Source organism: Ovis canadensis, chromosome 7 (assembly GCF_042477335.2).
Source record: "Ovis canadensis isolate MfBH-ARS-UI-01 breed Bighorn chromosome 7, ARS-UI_OviCan_v2, whole genome shotgun sequence".
Classification (NCBI taxonomy): Eukaryota; Metazoa; Chordata; class Mammalia; order Artiodactyla; family Bovidae; genus Ovis; species Ovis canadensis.
The window spans coordinates 95,222,626-95,242,534 of record NC_091251.1 but is presented as its reverse complement, the minus strand read 5'-3'; the positions used below and the strand labels follow the sequence as shown (position 1 = coordinate 95,242,534).

The 19,909-nt window shown below is 36.7% G+C and overlaps 1 protein-coding gene across 49 annotated transcripts in view; it reads left to right on the top strand.

Annotated features, from left to right (window-relative positions):
* The window catches only part of NUMB (NUMB endocytic adaptor protein), a 170,415-nt gene that overhangs the window by 39,308 nt on the left and 111,198 nt on the right, over positions 1–19,909 (top strand). For 42 of the 49 annotated variants that reach the window (XM_069597002.1, XM_069596993.1, XM_069596990.1 and 39 more), the window contains one exon: positions 7,186–7,316. The exons of the other annotated variants lie outside the window; for them this stretch is intronic. The gene's annotated coding sequence lies outside the window, so the exon portion shown is untranslated. The remainder of the gene's footprint in view (positions 1–7,185; positions 7,317–19,909) is intronic. 49 annotated transcript variants of the gene reach the window in all.

The window sequence follows — 19,909 nt, the reverse complement described above, 5'->3', positions numbered from 1 at the left end:
GATATCTGTATGAGTCCTGCTTTTAGTTCTTTTAGGTATACATTCAGTGATGGAATTGCTGGATCGCATGGTAATTCAGTGTTTTTTTTGGGGGCGGGGGGAATGGACATACATTTTACTGGTTTTCTTTTGCATCTGTATTGTAGGTATATTTTCAATAAATAATTACAGGTCTGTTTCTATAATTTTGCAGTGGCTGGCTGCATAGGGTTCCAGACTATGGATATATCCTGGTTTATTTGTAGATGTTTCTATCGTTAACAGTTCTTGCTGTAATAAACACTATTACGGTTCACTTATTCATCAGATATTTACTGAACACCTGCATATGCTTGGCATGTGTAATGGCTCTTTGGTACAGACGTATTTGCACACATCCATTTTCTTAGGATAAACTTTTTAGAAGTGAGACTGTTGGGTCAAAGGATGGGCATATTTTGAAATGTGATTATTTTCCTGAAAGTTTTTATACTTATAAACTATTTAAAAATATAGTCCCAAATAATGAATAGGAATGTCAGATTCCCCATGCTTTATGAAACACTGGGTATTATCGATCTTTTTAGTATTTGTTAATCTGAGATGATAGTAATTTGCATCTCTTTGGTCACTACTAGTGAAGCTGAACATCTTATGCTTACAGTTTTGTTTCTTCTTTTATCAGTTGCGTATTCATGTATTTCTCCTCCTATCTTTTTCTTACTAACTTGTTAACTTATTAACTTTTTCTTATTAACTTATATACTAAGCATATTAAATATTTTATATATAGTTTTATATTATAGGTACTTCCCCCAATTTGTCATTTTTGTCTCTTATTTTTTCTTCATAATCTCTTTTGCAGTGTAGCTGCTTTACTTTTTATAGCCAGTTTTATTAGTCCTTTACAGTTTCTGTTTGGTTTCTTTTTTCTGGTGGTCGTGGCCCACCCTGATTTAATGGTCTGTGTGTGTGTGTGTGTAAGGGAGTGATTTATAGAAAAACTTTCTTAGAAATAGAAACCTTTGCATGAACTGATCTGTTTTGAATTAAATCTGACATTGAAAGTAGTTTGGGAAAATGAAATGTAAACAGCAGGTGAAGAATAAAAAGTTTAACTTTTTTTTTTTAATGAAAATCTTTGTAAAGATTGATGAAAACATTTCCAAACCAATACTTACTCGCCATAGAAAACAAGTACATATTGAACCTGATTTACTTTTTATTGATCTCTTAAGGATTCGGGAGATGTTTACATGTTAATTTAGATATGTAGGCTATAGTAGATTGGAGAAATGGTACATTAACTCCAGGAGATATTCCACAGTTTTTTACTTGTTCTCAAAATTTCTTTCATTATTTGTCATTAGTTGGTGTTTTTCTTTGTCTTTGTAACTGCTTTTCCCTATATCTCATTCCTTGAAACCTTTGATTACTTTTAATCCTGATCTTTTCTGTATCTTATTGCTGTATCTGGTTCCCGATTCTTTTTAACCTTTTCAATATCTTTATTCTTTTGTTTCTATTCTTGATTTCAACGTGAGCTTTATAAGGATTGAAAGAACTTAATCATACCATGTAGTCTTTAATTTTTATATACAGATTCTTTCCAGCATTGTGTACATTTTAAGCTCCAAGTGCACAACTCTTTTGGACATTTGAGTTTGCTAACTACCTGGATGTTAGTGGAGGATGTATATGTAGAGCAAGTATTACAGTCATTTGATCTGGAATATATTAATTAAGAGTGAAAATATAATAATGGAGAGTGGAAAAGCTGGCGTAAAACTCAGCATTCACAAAACTAAATCATGGCATCCGGTCCCATCACGTCATGGCAAATGGAAGGGGAAAAAGTAGAATCAGTGACAGATTTTTCTCTTCTTGGGCTCCAAAATCACCGTGGATGGTGACTGCAGCCATGAAATGGAAGATGCTTGCTTCTTGGAGGAAAAGCAGTGACAAACCTAGACAGCATATTAAAAAGCAACGACCTCACTTTGCTGACAAAGGTCTGTATAGTCAGAGCTATGGCTTTTCCAGTAGTCATGTATGGATATGAGAGCTGGACCATAAAAAAGCCTGAGTGCTGAAGAATTGATGCTTTCAAATTGGTGCTAAAGAAGACTCTTGAGAGTCCCTTGGACTGCAAGGAGATCAAACCAGTCAGTCCTAAAGGAAATCAACCCTGAATATTCATTGGAAGGACTTAGACTATAGCAGAAGCTCTGATGGGAAGAGCCAACTCGTGGGAAAAGACCCTGCTGCTGGGAAATATTGAAGGCAAAAGGAAAAGAGAGCGGCAGAGGATGAGATGGTTAGATAGCATCATCAACTCAATGGACATGAACTTGAGCAAGCTCCAGGTTATAGTGGAGGACAGGGATGTCTAGTTGCTGCAGTCCATGAGGTCACAAAGAGTTGGACACAACTTGGTCACTGAACAACAAACAATAATGATATAAAATCATACTTATAATGATTTGATGAAAGTTGAACCTTATGGGCTTAATCGTGAACCTGTCTTGTGACCTTGATCAAACCCTTTAAAGTGGTATAGTTTTCATTTTGCAAATTTAGATGGTTTCTTATTTTAGCTTTCTTTGCCTTAGAGTTTTGCTTGCATAGCAAATGCAAGAGCCAAAAAGTTAAAGAGTTCGAGGACTTTAGGGAACATCTGCTGTCTAATTTGTTCTCGCTACAGATTTTTGCCTGGTACTGTCTTGGTTTTGAGGATACAGTGAAGTCCCTGGGTTCATGGAGTTTATAATCTTTTATGAAACGAAGGTTATTATAAAGATCTAATTTAAAGAGTCCTAATTTCATTTTGGTGGGTTTTAATATGCTTAAAAGAAAAAGGATTTGGTCCCTTATATGCCAGATAGGACATGAGGAACTTGTAAAGCAGGAGGAAGAAACCCTAAAAGAGTGAACAAGGACAGTGCCTCTCAAATCACATGAGGGTCTTGTTAAATTGCAGATTCTGAACCAATAGGTCCAACGTCAGACCTGGGATTTTGCATTTCTAACAAACTTCTGGATGCTGCTTGTGGTACCAGTCTATGAACCACAGTTTGAGTAGCAAGGAATTAGTATTTCATTAAGAAAAAAGAAGAATAGCCTGTTAACCTTTTTGAGAGGAGGGATTTGGGACCATGCAGTGTAGGCTTGGAGTTCTGAGCAACACATCACTCAGAACTTGACCTTGGTGAAATGGAATTATAAGAGCTATTAATTTCATATATAAAGAGGGAGTATTGAGGAGGTAGTCAACATCTGTTTTTTTTTGGATGGCATCTAGAACTAAGGCTGGATGGTCTTAAAGGGTCTAAAACCTTTGAAAAGATACTAGGAGGTGAAAGACATGAGGATCTTCAGGTATGATAAAAATAACTATCTAGTCAGATAAAATTTGTGAGTAAAGTATTGACTAGGAGGACTTAGTTTGTAATTGGGAAGATTTTCTCTCCTCTTTTACGTATTCTAACTGGGATAGTGATTCTAGTTTTTTTTAAAAAAGTAAATGCTGGTTATTGTTTTTTAATATGCATATGTATTTTTTCCTGTAGGCACATTCTGTGTAGAAAGTATGTCAAATTTCTTTGTTACAGGTCTGAATAAAGCTTAAGTGTGCTTAGGTTGCCCTTTTCTGATCTGTTCCTCTAGTATTAGCTACTTGGAACATAAATAACGTAGGAGTTCATTTATCTTCATAGAATTAGCAGAAGACTCTTAATCTTGGAGGTGGTGTAAAATGCCCAGTGGATATCAAACATTTACCCATAGGAAAAAATTTGGCAAGCCAAATCTTTGAACCAGCAGCCTTATATTTAGTTCTGTGAATTCACAATGCTAGTGTTTCCAATTATGTTTTTTACATTTCCTCCCCATTCTTTTACTATTTTAGAAGTAATGTATATTCATATATCCTCTTTAATAAACACCTAATTTGTTACAGACTGAAGATGTTGGGAAATTACTGCTAACACCCGTAATTTATTATAGCTTCTGTCATATAATATTGTAATATTGGTTTCCTTTGAAAATAGGTATAATGTGGTTATTGTTTGTTATATAGGCAGAAAGATGTGAAATGTAAACATGGATTACATTGAGATAAATCTCAATGTTCCTTTAATTGTATTGGTTCATTATGATGAAATGAACTACATGTAATGTGTTTTTACTAGTTACACACCCAGTTGATTTCTGGCATATTTAAAAAGCATTTGCTGCACCTATTGTTATTTTGGTATTTAGTTCTTTTTTAACATAATTGTTAAAACTGAAAGTAAAACATCAAAAGTATTATAGTCTGTTCTAGAATCAGGCCAAGGAAAAAATGAAGTAAAACGCATTGTATGCTAAAAATATATTATGCAACTTACATCTGAAATTGTTTTGTCAGAGCATCTGTTGAAAATGGATTTCAACTTTCCTTATTCTGTAGGTTTTTTATAATGTAATTATCTGAACGTGGATGTCCATATAACATAAGTTTCCAATGTCTTCCAGTTTTTAACTCAGTTTAACTTTAGAACCATACACTGCTGCTGCTGCTGCTGCTAAGTTGCTTCAGTCGTAGACAGCAGCCCACCAGGCTCCCCCGTCCCTGGGATTCTCCAGGCAAGAACACTGGAGTGGGTTGCCATTTCCTTCTCCAGTGCATGAAAGTGAAAAGTGAAAGTGAATTCGCTCAGTCATGTCTGACCCTTTGTGACCCCACGGACTGCAGCCTACCAGGCTCCTCCATCCATGGGATTTTCCAGGCAAGAGTACTGAAGTAGGTTGCCATTGCCTTCTCCGTTAGAACCATATAAGCCTTTCCTATATATTCTGAAAACTCAATGTAGTAATACCTGGAAATGTAATTGAAATATAAAATAAATGAAAAAGTAATGTGAATGTACAGTAAGTGAGAAAGAAATTACAGATAAGCTTAACATTGAAATAATTAAATTTAAAAGAATAAAAGGACATGTCTTGTTAATTTACACTACTGCACTGGTGTGTGGGGCTTTTGAGGGCAGGGACTGTGTTATATGTGTTTGTGTTTAGCACACATAGTAAAGGACTCTTTGTTTAGTGTTTTTTTTGTTTCGTTTGTTTTTTTAAGAGTCATTAGAGCAAATGTTCCTAGTTCTGGTAAAATCTGTTTCGTTTTTTCTTTATTTAGTTGAAGAAAAATATAAATGAGTAGTCTGGGGTCATGCAGCCTGTTTTTTTTTTTTTTTTTAATATCAATCCTGCTTAGTAGTTTTGTGATGTTGAAAGTAACTTCTTTATACCTTAGTTTTTCTAGTTATAAAATTATAATATTAATAGTCCATTTCATAAGCATTGTTATCAGGATTAAGTGAGATAATTCATGGAAAATGTTTTGAAGAGTTTTTGGTAAATAAGTACTTTCAAGAATATTTTTTAAAAAAAGAATATTAATTGCTGCTAGTCTTTTTATTCAGGAACACGACTATTGGCATTGTCGATGGTGAATTTATTTTGCTTTTCAAAACAGGCATACATATCCAGGTTCCAATATCATAGGTTTGGGTGATTAATATATACACTTAAAATTAGTTTAGAATAAAAAAATCTTAAGAATTTTTACTTTCAAGCTACTTTAACTTTAATTCCTATGGGGAAAAAAGAGAAAATTCATTCATTTAATAAGTCATTTTTCTTTATAAACTATTTGATACCTGTTCTTTACAAGACATTGTACTATGTGCTAGAAATGTAAAATGGAGCAAACTTGTTATGTCCTTCTGTTGTCTAGAGGCTGGTAGAGAAAGGTACCACTGAGCGTAAATTGGTGTTGAAATAATTCCTTTTGTGCCAGATCATTTTATTAAGCCAAACTTTTGGGTGGATTGACTCTTTGCCTTTAATATCTTATCTATTTATCATAACTCAGTGGTAGCTGTATCATTCCTGTTTTGCAAATACGGAAATTGAGGATCACAGAGGTAATTTCTTACACAACTACAAAACAGTCCAAAATCCTGCTTATTTAAAAACTCATTCATTCTGCTATTCTACCTCCTATATATTTGTCATAGGTGCAAAACCTCTATTTGAAGACTTAATTCATTAAATTGTATCTGAAGTTTATGTGTTGATTTCCCTGTTACATTGGGAGATTTTTTTAGGGCAGAGATTAGTCTAAAATATTTCTAGGGCTCCTCAGCCACTGGTAGAATACTTGTCACATATTAGGTATATAATATTAGTTGAGTAATGAATGAATATTTAGAATGTTAGAAGTAAAAGGAATTTGATTCATGTAAATAATACTAGACAGTAGAACTTCTAAAAATTTTAGATCATTTATGTAGGGTTATAACTTTTGATTTTGACTCTTTAGGGTATTTAAAACACAACTAGTACTGTCTATCACATCATCTTATAAAAGAAACCATTTTAACACCAAAATAGTAGGAAGGACGATTTCATAGTAAGCACAGTTTGGTAACTTTAAACCCATATATTGGTCATGGCTGGCACCTGTTCAAGAAATGTAATCTTCTCCTTTTAGAGTTGATGTATCTTAGAGAAGTATCTTAAGTTCTTACAGCAAGGCAGAATGATCACTGAACTTAAAATCCAGGTCTTCTGACTCTCAGCCCCAAATTTTGATCCCGTCCCCTCAGTCTTCATCACATGATGAGATTCAGTTCAGTTCAGTTCAGTCACTCATTCGTGTCTGACTCTTTGCGACCCCATGGACTGCAGCGCGCCAGGCTTTCCTGTTCATCACCAACTCCCGGAGCTTGCTCAAACTCACGTCCATCAAGTCAGTGATGCCGTCGAACCATCTCAACCTCTGATGCCATTGAACCATTTCATCCTCTGTCACCCCCTTCTCCTCCTGCCTTCAATCTTTCCCAGGATCAGGGTCTTTTCCAGTGAGTCAGTTCTTTGCATCAGGTGGCCAAAGTATTGGATCTTCAGCTTCTACATCAGTCCTTCCAATGGATATTCAGGACTGGCACAGACAGTTTGTGCCTTCACTAAAATCCTGTAATTGTTAAGAAGCGGAGCTGGATTAAATCTGTATTACCCAAATCCATTTTAGTGAAACCTGTGGATTCACTTCTGTGGAATCTTACCCTCCTCTAACAGCCCCTATTCAGTTGTAGAGATGGAATTATAAGTGATTTTAAAAAGACATCTATATTTAGCATTTTCTTTCTTTGAAAATTTCAGATTTGGGGCTAAAGCAATTTCTTCCAAGGAAGAAGGCCAGTGCAGCTGCTGTATAACCCAAGATCTTGATCCGCATCCATAGATTGGAATATTGGTGGGCCAGCAATCCTCAGACACCTCACTCAGGACAGGTAAGTGAAAGAGAGAATCAGGATAAGAAAAGTAGGATGAATGCTAGTAGTTTTCCTTCCTATTTCTTATTAGATGCAAGCAGTTGACTGCCTTTAAGAATTTAACCCTTTAAGCTGATTAAAAACAAAGCATTTGGAATCTTATTTGGTTGGGGCAAAAGATTTTCTTGCTTGTAAAATATGTGTCAAATGTTAACTGTGGTGAAATTTAGGATAATTAAAGTTTTTTTCTTTCTCATTTTGTACATTTTCCAGATTGTATTTATGAACTTGTATTATTTATTTATTGTTGTGTAACAAACCACTCAAAACTTAGTGGTTTGAGACCTATCAGTCATTTATTTTGCTTGTGTATCTGTAATTTGGATAAGGCTCGCTTGGTGGGGACAGCTTGTCTGTTAACAAGTGGAATGAGGTAGGGTTGCTGGAGAAAAGGGGGTAGCTCATTCCCCTGAGCTGTAGTCATTTGAAGGCTTGCTCACTCTTGTGTCTGGTGGTTGATGCAGGCCGTTGGTAGGGGCCTGGGCTGTGGGCCAGAACACCTATATATGACCTCTGTTTTTTACTTCTTGGTTTCCTCGCAGCATGTTGGCTGGGTTCCAAGAGAGAGCATCCCAAAAGAGCAAGGTGAAGTTGTATGGCATATTTAACTTAGTTTTTGGAAGTCACATACTGTTACTTTGCTCTCTTCTATTGGTTGAGGTAGTCATGAAGGTCTCCCCAGGTTCAGAGGAGTAGCTGGACATCGAACCCTACCACTTGAAGGGAATAGTATCAACAGAAGATTATAAGAGCATATGGCATGGAATCTGCCATTGTAGCCATTTTTGAACTACGTGATTTGCCATGATTTGCATTACTTTTAAGATAAAGAATATAAACATGGGTGTAATAAATGAAAAAGATGAATATTTGTAGGAAATGATGGTGTATGAGTCCAATAAGAATTTTGTGTGCTCTTATTTACTGAAATATACTGAAAATAAGATGCCTAAACAGGAAGAAGTAAAATCAGTTTTGAGTTTTAGTTCATATCAACAAAGCATGCTGCTATAATCAAAAGTAGAGACAAAACTTTATAAACAAGATGAAAAATAAGATTTGTAGTTAGGTTTTTTTGTTTCTAGAAAATGCTAATCATTTCTGTTCAAAGTCTATGTGGGTGTTTTTTTTTTCTTGTTTAATAATTTGAGAATTATTTGGGAAGGTGGTTTCTAATATAGTAGATGTGAAATGTTTAACAAAAGTATTTAGAATTTGTGGCAGGGAAGTGATTTTCATAGCATAGAATTGACCATTTTAATCTTTTTTTTTTTTGGTTGCATGTAGCATATGGGATCTTAGTTCCTTGACCAAGGCTTGAACCCTTGCCCCTTTCATTGAAAATATGGAGACTTAACCACTGGACTGCCACAGAAGTCCCCATATTAATCATTCTTTAAGTGTACAGTTCAGTGGTGCTAAATATGTTCACACTATTTGCCACCAATCTCCTAAATCTTGCAGAACTCTTAAATCTTGCAAAATTGAAATTCTTCCCAATAAACACCTCCGTATTCCCCTCTCCCTTTAGCCCCTGGCAACCAACATTCTATATTCTGTGTATAAATTTGATCACTCTAGGTACCTCATGTAAATGGAATTGTATACTCTTTATACTGTTGTTGACTGGCTTATTTCACTTAGCATGGTGTCCTTGAGGATCGTACATGCCGTAGCATGTATCAGTTTCTTTCATTTTAAGGCTGAATAGCATTCCATTGTTTGTGTATAGTACATTTTATTTATCCATTCATCCTTTGTTGGACCCTTGGATTGCTTCTACTTTTAGGCTATTGTGAATAATGCTGTTATGAGTATTGGTATACAAATCTCTCTTTGAGCCCATGCTTTCAGTTCTTCTGTGTGTATACCCGAAAGTGGAATTGTGGTACTTTGTTTAAATTTTGAGGAACTGCCATACTGCTTCCATAGCTGCTGCACCATTTTACATTTTCACTAACAATACAGAAAGGTTCCAATTTCTCCACATCTTCACCAACTCTTGTTTGTTTTTCAGTAATGGTCTTTCTGAAGCCATCTGAGCATCTTTTCACGTGCTTGTTGGCTTTTATACAAATACAGTTTCTTTGGAGAATATCTGTTCAAGTCCTTCACCTTTTTTCTAATCAGATTGTTTGGTTTTTTGTTGTTGTTGAATTGTTGAAGCTCTAGATTTGCATTCTCACTATCACTGTCTTGCATTTAGGTCTTAGTGGTGTCTTTCAACTATCGGATAGGCCCCCAACCAGCCTTTTTTCTTCCAACTTTCTTTCCTGGTCTGTTACAAAGTTACTTTGCATAGATACCTGCATTACTTTTTACATTACAGTAGATGCTTACCTCATTTTACTGTGCTCTGCAGATACTGCATTTTTTACAAATTTATAGTTTGTGACAACCCTGCATGGAACAAGTCTGTTTATGCCATTTTTCCAACAGCATTTCCTCACCTCATGTCTGTGTGTCACATTCTGGTAATTCTCACACTATTTTAGACATTTTCATTTTCATTATATTTGTTATGGTGTTCTGTGATCAGTGATCTTTGGTGTTATTGTTGCAAAAGATTATGACTCTGAAGGCTCAGATGTGATGAACATTATTCCTAAATTAAGGTATGTACATTGTTTTCTTAGACATAATGCTCTAAATATTTAGACTATAGTGAAAGCATAACTTGGCCCCAATCATTTAAGTGCTGTGCTGTGCTTAGTCGCTCAGTCATGTCCGACTCTTTGCGACCCCATGGACTGTAGCCCACTAGGCTCCTCTGTCCATGGGGATTTTCCAGGCAAGAATACTGGAGTGGGTTGCCATGCACTCCTCCAGGGGATCTTCCCAGCCCAGGGATGGAACTCAGGTCTCCTACCTTGCAGGAGGATTCTTTACCATCTGAGCCACCAGGAAGTACAGCAGTGTATAAGTTTAAGGTATACAGCATAATGATTTGACTCTTATACATCATGAAGTGATTATCACAGTAAATTTGTTGTTGTTCAATCACTAAGTCATATCCGACTCTTTTCCATCCCATGAACTGCAGCACACCAGGCTTCACTGCCCTTCACTATCTCCTAGAGTTGCTCAAACTCATTTCCATTGAGTCAGTGATGCTATCTGACCATTTCCTCCTCTGTCGCCCCCTTCTCTTCTCAGTGGATGGTGGCTCAGACGGTAAAGCATCTGCCTACAGTGTGGGAGACCTGGGTTCGATCCCTGGGTCGGAAAGATCTCCTGGAGAAGGAAATGGCAACCCACTTCAGTATTCTTGCCTGGAAAATCCCATGAACAGAGGAACCTGCTAGGCTACAGTCCATGGGGTCGCAAAGAGTTGGACATGACTGAGTGACTTCACTTTCTTTCTTTCTTCTCTCAGTGAAACTTATTTGTCATCTCATAGTATAACATAGAAAAACTGCAGCCCTCCAGGCTCCTCTGTCCATGGGGATTTTCCAGGCAAGAATACTGGAGTGGGTTGCTATGCCCTCCTCCAGGGGATCTTCCCAGCCCAGGGATCGAACCCAGGCCTCCTGCATTGCAGGTGGATTCTTTACCAACTGAACCACCAGGGAAGCCCATAAAAAAAATTAAAAGGAAAAAAGTTTTCCTTGTGACGAGAACTCTTAGGATTTACTTTCTTAACTTTCATTTATGACATACAGCAGTATTCATTATATTTATCATGTTGTACATTATATCCCTAGTACATACTTACAACTGGAAGTTTGTACCTTTTGATTGCCTTCATGTAATTCTCCCCTTCTTCACTTTCCTCCCTCTGATAACCACAAATTTTATCTTTTTTTCTATGTTTTGTTTTTGATGTGTAGTTGACCTACAGTCTCCAAAATTCAGTTTTAGAATATCTTCATTTCCATCCCCCTCACCCCCTGCCAAATTCCTTGTATGCGTTTGCAATTAATTCTTGTACCTATGTCCAGCTTCAGGTAGTCAGTAATCTACTTTGTATTTTAAAAATTTGCTTTTTCTGGAGATTTCACATAGTTGGAATCATACAATATGTGATCTTGTGTCTGGCCTTTTTCACTTAGCTTAATTTTTTTTTTTTTACATTTTTTTGGATGTGGACCATTTTTAAAGTCTTTATTGAATTTGTTACAGTATTGTTTTTGTTGTTTATGTTCTGGTTTTTTGGCTGTGGTGAGGTATATGGACTTTATAGCTCCTTAATCAGGGATCGAGCTCATACCCCTTGCATTGGAGGATGAAGTCTTAACCACTGGACTGCCAGGGATGTCCCTAGTTTAATGTTTTTGAGGTTCATATTGTAGCATGTATCAAGCAGCATTGTTCCTTTTTATTATTGAATAGTATTCCATTGTATGGCAAAACCACATTAAAAAAATTCATTAATTGGTTGATAGACCTTTGGATTGTTTCTCCTTTTTGACTGTTATTATATTTGTGTTATTTATCATCTCATGCTTTAAACCTTTTGTACTTATGTGATTAATATGTGACTATAGTATTATCCAGATATGTATAAATGCACACACATTGAAGGATATGCTAAAAATATTTTAGTAATGGGGTACAGGATCAAAAAAATTTGGAGGTCACTGTTCTAGTCCAGAACAGTCAGAAAACAAAGTAACCAGAATTATCCTAAGTCACAGGTCTGATTTACCACTCATAATTATGCCCTACTGCTTGTGAAATAAATTTCTAAATGTGGTGTTTAAGGAGCCCTACCTTATGGGCCTAAACTCTTAACTGTTTTCTAGCTACCACTTCAGTTTTATAGCTCACTGCTTCCTTTTAGATTATTTTCACCAAATTCCTTGTAGTTCCTTCAATAGATTCTGCCTTTGAGCTTTTGCCAGCTATTCCCTTTGCCTAGAATGCTGTTTCCTGCCCACCTTAGCCTCTTGGGAGTACTATGATAAATTATTTAAACTCCAGATAAATTGCCTCTTTGAATTGCTCCGTGGCTCACCCAAGCCAGTTAAACCACTTCATCTTCTGTGATACCTCTGTAGGTAGTATCTACCTTTATTATAGCAACTCTCAGACTAAATAGCAATTATGTATTAATGTATCTGCATCCTTCACTGGACTGCTATGTCCTTGAGGACAAGGAATAGGCCTGTTCATCCAATATGTGCTGAATAAATGAATGAGTAGTAGCCTCATGGGGGAGTCCCTTGCATGATCCTGAGAGTAAGTACCTTGTTAAATTCTGTGCTAGGGTACCTCACTTGCCTCATCCTAGTTTAGACCCTATGGTGGTGGTTTAGTCACAAAGTTGTGTCTGACTTTTGTGACCTCCATGGACTACAGCCTGCCCTCCAGGCTCCTCTCTTCATGGGATTTCCCAGGCAAGAAAACTAGAGTGGGTTGTCATTTCCTTCTCCCGGGGATCTCTTCCTGACCCAAGGATCAAACCCAGGTCTCCTGAATTGCAGGCAGATTTTTCACCATCTAAGTCACCAGGGAAGACCTGTTAAGTAGGTTAGGTTAAATTTTTTCTTTTTAAAAATGTGTATTTGGGTACTTTCTCCCACCCCCTTGATACAATTGTCCTAAATCCAGAGACTATCAAGATTTGGATAATTACTTGTTAGATGCAGAATTTTTTTCTCTCTCTTTTTTTGGTGGCCCTCTGAGGCCTGTGGAATCTTAGTTCCCTGACCAGGGGTTGAACCTATGCCATGCTGTGTCAGTGCCAAGTCCTAACCACTGGACTGCCAGGGAATTCCCAGAATTTTCTAAGTTTATCATCTTTGGAATCTTTTAGAAATCTAGCTTCCCTCCATATTTTCTAAATTAAGGCTTGTCTTTTTCAAAAAAGAAAAAAAAAGTAATGCCACACTATCTAGTGGAGATGCAGAGTTTTGCGTTTTCAAAGGGGTCATTAATTTAGTGGGAAAGGATAGTAGCAGTTGTTAATGAAAAGGTTTCAGGACAATCAAGGTGATATGTTGAGACTTCTGTCATAAGTACTGTTTATTTCTTCAAAAGGCCTTCAGATAGTTTGATCTCAGGTACAGAGAAAGAAGGCTCTTCTTGATACTGAATCATTTTAGGAATTAAAAACTTTCATTAGTAAGCAGAGTGAATGATATCAGAATTCCTATGTAGAGCAGGACAACTGTGGTTTGGAGAACCTGAAAAAGAACTTTTTCTCAGTGGTTGTGCCAATGGTGAAATGATAACAATACCAACTGCTGTTTACATTTATTTGTGTACCAGATGCTATGTTAAACCATGTATATATTTTCTCCTTTAATCCGGATGAGATAGATGGTTTTACAGTTGAGGAGACTGAAGCCTAGACTGATAAAATGACTTTGAAAGGCAGAAGTAAAGTCGTTCAGTCGTGTTCGACTCTTTGCGACCCCATGGACTATAGTCTATCAGGCTCCTCCATCCATGGGATTTTCCAGGCAAGAGTGCTGGAGTGGATTGCCATTTCCTTCTCCAGGGGATCTTCCCGACCCAGGAATCGAACCCGGGTCTCCTGCGTTGCAGGCAGATTCTTTACCGTCTGAGCCACCAGGGAAGCCAGAAGGAGAATTTAAATCCAGGATTAATTCCAAAGAGTGGATGCTCTTTCCACTGCACATAGTACTGATTTCTGTGTCTTTCACTTGTAGTGAACTATCTTATTTTTTAGGCCAAAGGATAGACGTTAAATTGGATTCTGGGAAGGTAGAGTGGAAAGTTGATTTTATAATCACCTTCTATTCTTATTTTATTGTATAGCATTGTTGTATATACTTAAGAAATTTGAGGGCCAGCCCACTCCAGTATTCTTGCCTGGAGAATCCCATGGATGGAGGAGCCTGGTGGGCTGCAGTCCATGGGGTCGCAAAGAGTCGCACACGACTGAGCGAATTCTCTTTCACTTTGGGCTTCCCGTGTAGCTCAGTCGGTAAAGAATCTGCCTGCAGTACGGGAGACCCGGGTTCGATCCCTGGGTTGGGAAGATCCCCTGGAGAAGGAAATGGCTACCCACTCCAGTATCCTTGCCTGGAAAATCTCATGGACTGAGGAGGCTGGTGGGCTGCAGTCCATGGGGTTGCAAAGAGTTGGGCACTACTGGGATACTAACACTTACTTACAGTAACTGATAGCATTACAGCTGTTTATTTGAAGTTGAATATGGTTATTACAATTTTAAGTTAATCCTATTTTAAAAGAACAGTTTTAATTGTTTTATCCTTACAAGTTATAGCTAAATTCCTTTGTGTTCTATTTGCCTGACTTTGGGGGAACTCGATTTTAATATTTCTTTTAAAAGAAACTTTTATAAGAAAAGGATTAAGGAAATGTCTCTTTCCATGTTACATGTTTCTTCGTTTTAAAAAAATACAAAGTGTAGTTGATTTACAATACTGTGTTAGTATAGGCAAAGTGATTCAGTTATATACATATATATGTATTTTTTCAAATTATCTTCTGTTATAGGTTATTACAAGATACTGAATATAGTTTCCTGTGGTATACAGTAAATGCTTATTTCTTCATTTTTTTGTATGCAAAAAATTATTTGTCATTCTGTAAATTTTGATTCATAAACTAAACTAAAACACAGAAGCTGAAAGTTTTGATGTAGCTCAAAGTTCTCTCATACATTTTGTTTGAAAGCTCTTTTAATAATTGAAGTTCAATTCAACAAATTTGTACTAATCAATTCATTGAAGATGTTGAGGTAGGTAAGAAATGGGAGCCAAAACTTCATGGTCTTAAAGAATTTTAAATCTACTAGAAGAGATCTATTAGATCTATTAGGTTATTTATAATAACCATAAAAAAGAAATTATGTATAAATCACCATAAAAAAAATTATGTAGATGCCAAACTTCAGTGTGCAACTTATAGTAGTTCTTGAGTTTATAGGTGAGAAATATTCTTACTTGCTTTCTTACTTGCTTCATGGATATGGCATTTGATCTGTGCCCTGAAGATAGAGTAGTATTTTACCTAAGTTGGAGTCTGGAAAAAGGTCAGTTTACATTGAGGGGTTACTTAAGGACAAGGAAGAAGAGTGGAGGGAGGTGCCCCCCTGGTTCATTAAGTGAGGTGTATGGTTTCTGAATCTTTTCATTCCAGTTTGATTTTTTTTTTTAGACTGGACATATTTCAGTAGTTTGAGTTTTTGGAAAACACGAAATTGGGAGAGAAAGAAAAAGTGTATTTTAATTCAAAGGACATTGAAATCTTATTCACAAGTTCTAAAATTTCTATTTGTTCTTCCTTGTCTTCTGTTTTTTTTTTTTTTTTTTTTTTTTTTTTTTTTTTGCTGGTGATTTCTAATTTAACACTTATTTCAAGAGTGTTTGATATTTATTTGAGCATTTTTACAATAGCTGCTTTAAAGTCCTTCTGGGATAATTCCAATATCTAAGTTCATCTCTTCATCAATGTTGTATTTTCCCATGTGACCTGAGATTTTTCTGGTTCTCAGGCTGAGTAATTTTGCTTTGTATCCTGGACTTTCAATCTGAGTTTTATATAATGAGATTCTAGGTTTCGTTTACTTTCTGTGGAAAATGTTGATATTTTTGTTTTAGCATTCTATGGGTTGTGATTCCAATGTCAATTCAGTTTTCACAGCTCTGTCAGTGCTTTTCAGATCTGTCCCATGTGTGTTCCTCTCACTGGTCAGTCAGGGATTCGGTTGGAGGTCTGCTCAATTTCTCTGTTTTCAAAGGTTATATTATGTTAATTGGCATCAGATTCATACCTTCACAGGTTGAGAGGGAGCTCAGAGCTCATAAACAACTTTGTGGAGATATTTTCTCGAGAACAGGGAGAGAAAAGGAAAAAACAATGGAGTTTGGCCTGTCCACTTGGAAGCAGGGTTCTGTTGAACAGAGAGGAATAGTCCCCTCAAGAGTTTTTGCTCCTGGAGGCTTCCATTCCTAATTGATTTTTCTGTTGTTGCTTTGCATCCCCCACAGAAGGCCTAGGGACTGCGACATGAGAGTATGGAGAGAAAGGAGAATGAAAAAATACCCTAGTGATTTCCCTGCTTTCTTTGCACTTGAGGAGTTCCCTTTAGAGGAGCCATGGGCTACAAAGTTGGACACGACCAAATGATTGAACACTCCCATTTTCTGTCCTTGAGCCAGAGCTAGAGGGTTTCTCCAGTATCTCTCTGCCTCCACCATTGTGTTCACTTTTGGGTTTTGGGCTGTGCTGAGTTCAGGCTGGGGGATACTAGAGGAGGAAAAATGCTAAACTTACAGCAAGTGTGTTGATAAACAGCAAGTTCTGTTGCTTTTCTCAGATCTACCTGTAATGTTTACATTTCAGAGTCATCACATAGCTGTTCATGCATTCTATCCAGGTTTTATAGTGTTTGTTACTAAACTGTTGGAAATTCTTCCAACATTTTTGTTTTACCATTTTGTTTTGATGTAATTTTAAATTAATGGGACGTTGTAAAAAGATGACAGGAAGGTTCTGTGCCCTTTACCCAGTGGTTACATCTTATATAGCTAAAACACAATACTCAAATGAGGAAATTAATATTAACACCTACTTTTTATCATGGAACTTTAAAATCCATAAGAATGTTGAAAGAATAGTACCATTACCTAATACCATTATCATACCTAGGAATATTAACAGTATGAGTTTTTTTGGACAGTAGTCTTAATGTTCCAGGTGTTTGCTTTGACACTTGAAGGCTTGAGTTTTTGTTCACAGAGATGACTGTCCTAGTGAATACTCTTATTGATTGATTTGAGTGTCTGGGCTCTTCAGTGTGTGCAATTCGGAGCCTAGAGAACTTCTTGATTCTATATATATATATTTTTTTTACTTTACAATACTGTATTGGCTTTGCCATACATCAACATGAATCCACCATGGATGTACATAAGTTCCCATTCCTGAATCCCCCTCCCACCTCCCTCCCCATACCATCCCTCTGGGCTATCCCAGTGAACCAGCCCCAAGCATCCTGTATCCTGCATCGAACCTAGACTGGTGATTCGTTTCTTATATGATATTATACATGTTTCAATCCAATTCTCCCAAATCATCCCACCCTCTCCCTCTCCCACAGAGTCCAAAAGACTGTTCTGTATATCTGCGTCTCTTGCTGTCTTGCATACAGGGTTATCATTACCATCTTTCTAAATTCCATATATATGTGTTAGTATACCGTATTGGTGTTTTTCTTTCTGGCTTACTTCACTCTGTATAATCGGCTCCAGTTTCATCGACCTCATTAGAACTGATTCAAATGCATTCTTTTTAATGGCTGAGTAATACTCCATTGTGTATACGTACCACAGCTTTCTTATCCATTCATCTGCTGATGGACATCTAGGTTGCTTCCATGTCCTGGTTATTATAAACAGTGCTGCGATGAACATTGGGGTACACGTGTCTCTTTCAATTCTAGTTTCCTCGGTGTGTATGCCCAGCAGTGGAATTGCTGGGTCATAAGGCAGTTCTATTTCCAGTTTTTTTTAATGAATCTCCACACTGTTCTCCATAGTGGCTGTACTAATTTGCATTCCTGCCAACAGTGTAAGAGGGTTCCCTTTTCTCCACACCCTCTCCAGCATTTATTGCTTGTAGACTTTTGGATCGCAGCCATTCTGACTGGTGTGAAATGGTACCTCATTGTGGTTTTGATTTGCATTTCTCTAATAATGAGTGATGTTGAGCATCTTTTCATGTGTTTGTTAGCCATCTGTATGTCATCTTTGGAGAAATGTCTTATTTAGTTCTTTGGCCCATTTTTTGATTGGGTCGTTTATTTTTCTGGAATTGAGCTGCATGAGTTGCTTGTATATTTTTGAGATGAGTTGTTTGTCAGTTGCTTCATTTGCTATTATTTTCTCCCATTCCGAAGGCTGTCTTTTCACCTTGCTTATAGTTTCCTTTGTTGTGCAGAAGCTTTTAAGTTTAATTAGATCCCATTTGTTTATTTTTGCTTTTATTTCCAGTATTCTGGGAAGTGGGTCATAGAGGATCCTGCTGTGATTTATGTCGGAGAGTGTTTTGCCTATGTTCTCCTCTAGGAGTTTTATAGTTTCTGGTCTTACATTTAGATCTTTAATCCATTTTGAGTTTATTTTTGTGTATGATGTTAGAAAGTGTTCTAGTTTCATTCTTTTACAAGTGGTTGACCAGTTTTCCCAGCACCACTTGTTAAAGAGACTGTCTTTAATCCATTGTATATTCTTGCCTCTTTTGTCGAAGATAAGGTGTCCATAGGTGTGTGGATTTCTCTCTGGGCTTTCTATTTTGTTCCATTGATCTATATTTCTGTCTTTGTGCCAGTACCATACTATCTTGATGTTGCTTCTATATTCTTATTTTGTCTCATTCTTCCCTCAGCTCAGACTTCTTGCAGTACTCTAAGCGGATACTCATTACGGTAGTCCTATAGAAGGTTAGAACTTTGTCAGGCTGATTTATTACTTATATAGAGTTTCTGATATGGTGAAATAAAAGGATTGTATAAAGTGTAAGTAATTGAAAATCTGTCTACAAGGCTTAAACAAAGAGAAGTTTGTTTTCCTTACATAAGCCTGGAAAGGCGGTTGCTCATGTTGCTTCAGTGACTCAGCAGTGTTGGGGCCCATATCTTTGTAATTTGCTTTGCCTTCATGGTCCTAAGATAACTGCCACAGTTCCCCCACCCACAGTTACAGAGGACAGCAAAAGATCCAGGCCAAGAAAAAGCTTTCCTGGAAGTGGCTTGTTCATAAGTGCTGCTAATGTCTCATGGGCCAAAATGGGTTTTATGGACACCTCTAACTGGCCTCTATAGTGAGAGACAAGAAGGAAGGAAGGATTGGGAGTGGCGTATTGGGTAGTCAATAAATAGTATCTGTCCCTGTTGTATAATAACATTCATTTTACTTTAGAAATGCATTCATGTTGTTTCAGTATGATGTTCAACACATAGGTGCTTTATAATTACATAATAACATCTTTCTGGGTACTGTGGGAAACACGGAAACGAAGTGAATTTTAAATTTAGTTGTGAGATTTTGGTTATGCAAGATGAAACTGGCTTGAATTCTGGGACTTGGTATAATGGTTTTGTGCTGGGAATTTCAGTTACTCTTTTTTGCTCAACATTATTTTAAGATTTAAACAGAATGTGTAAATCTAGTTAATATCTACTGACTGTTGTATAATATTGCATTTTATGTGCATTTCTACATTTTACTTATTTATCTGATAACAGATTTCTAGATGTGGCTTAAAAATTACTAATATAGTAGAATTGCTGTGAACTTCCTTATACATATCCCCTGTTGACTTGTACAAAGGCTTCTCTGTAGTCTACACTGAAGAAAGGAATTCCTGATTTATGATCCATACACATACTTAATTTCACTAAATACTGCTGATTGTTTTCCAGAATGGTTGCCCAGTTTATGCTCCCACCAGCAGTGTATTGGGGTTCCCATTTCCTTAAATTCTCACCAGCGTTTGGTTTTATCCATCTGTTTAGTCTCTTCAGTCTGATTGTAATAAAGTAGTATTTTATTTTAATTTACATTTCTGTGATTGTGAGGTTGAGCATCTCTTTATGTAGACATCGTTTGTCT